The sequence below is a fragment of the Rhagoletis zephyria genome, unplaced genomic scaffold (genome assembly GCF_001687245.7).
Source record: "Rhagoletis zephyria isolate East Lansing unplaced genomic scaffold, Rhagoletis_zephyria_1.1 Rzeph_scaffold_01761, whole genome shotgun sequence".
Taxonomy (NCBI): domain Eukaryota; kingdom Metazoa; phylum Arthropoda; class Insecta; order Diptera; family Tephritidae; genus Rhagoletis; species Rhagoletis zephyria.
In genome coordinates this window covers 44226-50760 of record NW_016158845.1, presented here as the reverse complement: position 1 = coordinate 50760, position 6535 = coordinate 44226, and the positions used below count along the sequence as shown (strand labels likewise).

At 35.8% G+C, this 6535-nt stretch overlaps 1 long non-coding RNA gene across 1 annotated transcript; it reads right to left on the bottom strand.

Moving 5' to 3' along the window:
* Positions 1 to 3182: 3182 nt before the first annotated feature.
* LOC108365059 (uncharacterized) lies at positions 3183 to 3511 on the bottom strand. Its single transcript, XR_001847872.1, has 3 exons — positions 3459 to 3511; positions 3300 to 3403; positions 3183 to 3245 (listed from the first exon to the last, which is right to left on the bottom strand). It is a non-coding gene; the product is annotated as an uncharacterized LOC108365059 (long non-coding RNA).
* Positions 3512 to 6535: the final 3024 nt, after the last annotated feature.

Below are 6535 nucleotides of genomic sequence, written 5' to 3'. Positions count from 1 at the left end.
CTATTGAAAAATATCTTCGAAATTAAGCTCTCTTAAACATTTTTTCGTTTGACACCTGTATTGTAATATTTGATTGAAATTATTAATTTTATTTAACTTTTTAACAAGTGGCAACCCTTAAAAAGTAGCATATTTTCCAACCTATGTCATCTACTATCTGTGAGCAAAATTTCATGCAAATCATTTCCGCGTTATGGGCCAACAAACAAGCAAACAAAGAAACTTTCACATTCATAATATTAGTAGGATTTGCATACATAGATATAGATGTTGTAGACAACATACTAAAAGATTAATGGATTTACTAAATAAATAGCAGGGTTTAAGCTGGATTGGTACATACAATTTTTCTGCAGGAACTTGCTTTGATTTAATACAAAGCCCTGTTAACGTAAGTATTGATTGCATATTATTTGCATATCTTTTGCATATTTTTTCATATTTTCTGCATATACAAATTTCATAGAATTTCGATGTCTAGTAATAAACAATAATTAGAAACTTAAATAAAGATTTTGACGCGAATAAGAGTAATTTGAGTTCACACAAAGATAAGCAATCAAGAACCTAGATTCTGAAGACCACTCAGATTGACAAGTGTGTATATCATTCTATATGAAAGGTCCAACTACGATTTCAAAACTCCATGTTAATACCGCACAAACTGTATTTTTGTGCAAAAAAAACATTTGCTAAAATGGGAAAATTAGTAAAAAAGATTTTTCACAAATAATAATTCACGGACTCACCTACAAATGCATACAAAAATCTTAATAAAAGTAGGCAAAAACACTTTTCAAAATGGTGAAATTAGTAAAAAAGAGTTTGCACAAAGAATACTTCCAAGGACTCACCGACGGATGCATAGCCAAATCTTGATAATTTTATGAAGAGATGAAATTACATACATGAAAACAGCGCCGTGAATACAAAAAATTTTTCATATTGTAAAAATTTGCCTGTTTTACCCATATCTCATAGGTTTCTTATAGTTCCTGAACCCTCCATTTTTTTATTAAAAAATCCGGTATTTTCGTACAGCTTGATTATTTTTCACCCGATCTTACAAATCAAACATGAGAAGAGGATTTATAGGATTTTAAAATTACGTATAACAATCTATTGGTAGACTTCGATTGTTGAGTTTTTGTTGAAAAGCTCTAGTCAGAAAAATAATAAGGTTGTCTGTGAAGCAATCACTAAATAGGAGTAGTGGAAATATGTGTTTCTTTATTTTATGTCATTAAAAGTACGATTCCCGTATTCGCCAAACAAATTTGAGCATACGGATTTCGTGCGGATTTTCCACCCACCACTTTTTGTCTTTGTACGGATCTTAGACTCTAAACGTCTGGCAGCCCTGATTAATGATTATGAGGTTTAAATAAATAAATTTAAATATGGGAGGTTAATAATGATTAATCGATTATACCTTTTGCCTTTCAAGCGCTTATTTAAATAATTTATACGGAAATGCATCCTGCACATAAAACATAGCTTTTTCACATTTATTGGAAGGTCTATTTCATGGCTGTGGGATAATAATTTTTCGGAGAAGTTGGTGGTGCCAGAAATGACTTCACCATTAAATATTTGAAATATCCGACTTATTCAGCCTAACCTGGGTTCCGCTGGTGAATGGAACAAACGGACGTTTTCGTAAGTCCATGTTTTTCTGCAAATTACACAGCTTGGCTTAGGCATTATTAATTTTTTAATCACAAATAAATTATATAGTATTTTTCCACAAAAACTCAAACGGTAAGTTAAAAAAAAAAATTTCTACAAAAATTCAATCGGAAAATTTTAGAAAAAACAATGTTGTAAACAAATTATTAGGGTTGCCAGATTTTTTTAGGCGCGAAATCAGTACGCTAGACTTTTTCATGCCAAAAAAATCAGTACTTTTCAGGAAATTTTTGTTCAAAGCAACATTATGAATGTAAGTTACAGATAATACTTTGAAATGCCAGAGTACTTGTTTCTAACAATATTTTATATATAAATAAAATATAGTTCATAAAAAATAAAAGTCNTTTAATCACAAATAAATTATATAGTATTTTTCCACAAAAACTCAAACGGTGAGTTAAAAAAAAAATTTCTACAAAAATTCAGTACACAGAAGCCAATAAATTATTTTTTATTTATGACAGTTTTGAATGGCTATAATGAGATAATTTCTATCTTCAGTATTCAAATAGACAAAGAATTCTATACATTTCATTTTAAGATTACTTTTAATATGAAGTTCACTTAAAATAATTTTAGTTAGAAGCCGGTTTCCCTCCTTGCGCCGGGAAGCAAACTTTATACTTAAGATCCTTTCAGTTGCTTTGTTTAAGAGGGGTAGTGAAAAAAAAATTTAATTACATATGTTTTCAAACTGTGGAAAAGTACTACTATTTAGGGACTTCATTTATAATTCCTCATGGCTTAAATTAAATTTTTCAACTACGCAAAAACTTTGAAAGACTAACGATTCGCTAAAAACAGTATCTAGCTCCATGGGCCAATTAGAATAGATCTGGGCTCGAATCGTAACAGTCGTGAGCGAGCAACTAGTCACGTAAATATGACAAAATCGGATTGTGACAGACGTGAATGAACTTCTCATATCGGAATTCGGTATTATGACACGCGTGAATGAGCGAGTGAACGTACTCGTTCGTTCAAACTGTCATTCGATTAATATTTGACGAACGTACGCGCGCAAAATTTGATATTTTTTTTTGGAAAATGTAAGTAATTATAAAATTTGTGCAAACATATACAAGTTTATAGCTATTTTTCTTATTTTAGGACCAACTACAATAAATTAAACTCTACGCAGAAAGAACTCATGGCGGAGTTCATGGCCGAACACTCTGACTTGGCAAAGAATTCACTCCCAAACTGCTCGCAGGGAAAAGCAACGGCCAACCGTTTGTGGGAAAACCTCACCAAACAATTAAATGCTGTAGGGCCGCCAATTAAGGATGTGAAGCTGTGAAAGAAAGTAGGGTTTTGATATTTTTAATGAAAGTAAACATAAACGAACTTTCTTTTAATCTAGGTTTTCGCTGATCAGAAATACAACGCAAAGAGGAAGCTTTCTTTTAACAAGGCTTCCAACCGGTGGGCAGGTGGTGGACCTGCTGAGGAGCTCCTTGCGGAAGCAGCAGGACTGGAAGTATGCGTAGAGTCATGGCTGCACCTCTATATTGACAATTTATTGCAAGAATTTTGCAAGTGTGGTCACAAATCTGGCAAAAGGAATATTAGTAATAAAATGTTAAAATGAAAGAAAATAAACTTACTAGCATAACGTTAAGACTATGGCTATCTTTCCTGTTGAAGTACATGTGCTTGTCTCTAATTGGCTTTTTTAAACCAATGTGTGTTCCGTCTACGCATCCAATCACTAAAAAGAAAAGCATTGGATTCACTATGCATTTCATTAGAACGCCTCTTCTTACCCCCAGGTATTTCATATTTTTCCGCAAACCACTACTTACATCTTGAAGGTTCGTTGGGCTGGAACTAGGGACACGAATTTCGATACGATACGATACCATATCGATACTTTTGGCATTTGATACCGATATTTTCTCCTCGATAGTTTTAAAACGATATTTTTTGGAATCGAGTACCAGAACCCTAGTATCGTATCGAATGTAATAAACTCAATGTTCAATATTATTGCATAGTCTTTTACTTTCCTACTAACTTTTGCAGCGCTGTAATGTTGTACTGAACATTGAATTGTTTTACCTTTTGCAACCCTGTAATGACAACGGAGATTTGTATTTCTTATAATAAACTCTCTTGAATTCTGATTTTTTTTTACCTTAACCTTAATTTTATAACAAGGTTCGTATTACTATTAATGTCTTCGCAACACTCACATTACAAGGATAATGTTATTAACAATTCTTCCCGATATAAATTGGGCTTTTAAGAGCAGAAATGTGTAATATATGTAGTTAGGATTGCATGTGTTAGGGGCACAATAGATCATCAGGTCGCAGTGCATACCTCATAATTATCTATCTAGGATTGCATGTGGTGGAATTTGAACCCGCGACTTCGGTGTTTTAAGACAACACCTCAATCTCTACGTGTGGTTACACAATATGTTAGTGTTTGACCGAGATTCTCCTCCGATTTGTAAAGTGCGCCTTAAGTTCTGAACACATTAAAAACGACAAGCTACGGGCCACAGCTTCCAATTTGTTATCTTCATTGTCTAAACGCTTTGTCGATGGCGACATGATTTTTTGAATGCGTCGGCGATATCATGAATTTGTACGATTTCGACATAAAAGAAGAGGAAGAAGCTAATCTGTCGCTGGAAAAATAGAAATAGATCTAATCTGGCCACAACCACAGTCGTCTCGTAGCCCGGTCGGCACCAAAATAATTATCTACATAAGAGTACGTGTTAAAATAATTTGACAGCTATGGTCCATAGCTCGTCGTTTTCATTGTGTTCGGGCTATTAATGTTGTGGCACAAAAGGGGTCCCTACAGTTTTATGTCGACTTTGAACTGCGATTTTGTTTTAACGGGAAGCTGTTTCTCATTTTCAAGTTTTGAGCACTTCTTATCATTACACCACAGCGGCCTATATACGAGACCTATATTCATATAAATCTTTTGGATTTTGGTATCGATATTTGGAATATCGAGTCCTTTTATTCCGATATTAATGGGCACCCGATATTTTTAAAGCGATACTTTTAATGAGTACCATATAATTTGGTTTCCATTTCTTTTCAGACNCTTACACATATGTTAGTGTTTGGCCGAGCTTCTCCTCCGATTTGTGGCGTGCGCCTTGATGTTGTCACACAAAGCGGAGGGACCTACAGTTTTACGCCGACTCCAAACGGCGATTGTATTTTTATGAGAAGCTGTTTTCCATGGCAGAAATGCACTCGGAGGTTTGCCATTGCCTGCCGAGGGATGACCGCTGTTAAGAAAAAACCTTTTTTCTATTTTTTTTACGATGTTGCTTTGACCAGGGTTTGAACCCAGGCGTTGCGGAGTGGAAGCGCGCACTGCTTACCACTACACCACAGCGGCCGACATACCTATCAGGTAATCACTACCAACTGTGTGCTGTTGGCTACCACTTGCAAGGAGCGAGAGACTTGCAGCAGGAACGGCTTTTGTGTCATGGCAGTTTATTTTTATTTTCGATAAAACATACTGGAATGCCTCCTTGCTTAGCCGAAATCTTTTGATGAATCTGCAAGTATAGGAGTAGAGAAGGTAATTTATTTCCTATGTATCAATTACCCTGCCAGCCAAAAGTGGTGAAAAATCTGGTGAAACCGCGGGTTTCGGTCACTTCAAAACTGGTGACATTTGTATGGGCGGTGTGCAGATTGTCACCACTTTCCCCCTGTACGTGTGAGCCTTGCATCACTGTCGCACTGAATTGCCTACTCAGTCCAAAGTAGCACTTGTTGGCAAGAGTGATTCTGCATTGGATTTCAATGCTGACATTATTATCGGTGTTAATGCTGGTTCCCGAGTAAACGAAATTCTCTACTTTCTCGAAATTGTAACTGTCAACAGTGACGTGGGTGCCAAGGCCCGAATGTGCTGACTGTTTGTTTGATTACAGGAGATACTTCGTCTTGTCCTCGTTTACCACCAGACGCATTCGCTTTGCTTCCCCATCGAACTTGGAAAAGGCAGAACAGACTTCGCGGTTTTTGTTACCGATGATGTCGATGTCGTCGGCATAAGCCAGCAATTGCACGCTCTTGTAGTAAATTGTTATTGTTCGAGATAACTAACTCGACAAAAAAACGCCAGCCTTATGTTTAAATAATTTAAACCCCACCATATTATCGCAACTGCTACGTAAGGACCCGGTGATATGTCCATAAAACGATTGAACTTTTTGTTGTATTTATTTCTTAGGTATATGAAATATTATCTGAAATATATCAACTATAATTAAATTATTATTTTTTTTTACTTTTTACAGTAGAGTTTAAGGAAGTTCCAACGTTATGTAAAAACCTTAAGAAAATCCTAAAGTATTTTAGCCCAAAATACAATAACGCAGTGACAGTGGCAGTGGCAGTTTTGCGAAATCAGCTGTTTTTTAGAAAGTGTAGTGTCCAATGAAGCGACTCACAATACAGCAGTGGCAGCTGGCAGTTCTGCTAAGTTTAGCCCAAATTCTAAATTCACTGCCACTGCCTTCATCGCAGGAAACTTCGCATGCTGAATTTGACATAAATAAAATGCAGCCAACTTCTGTTCATGTTACTGAAGACTAAAGTTCTGAACACATTGAAAACGACGAGCTACCGACCACAGCTTCCAATTTGTCATCTTTATTATCTAAGCGCTTTGTCGATGGCGACATGATTTCTTTGAACGCGGCAGCGACATCATGAATTTGTATGAGTTTGACATAAAAGAAGAGGAAGAACCTTATCTGTCGCCAGAAAAATAGAAATAGATCTAATCTGGCCACAACCACAGCCGTCGCGTAGCCCGGTCGTCGCCAAAATAATTATCTACATAAGAG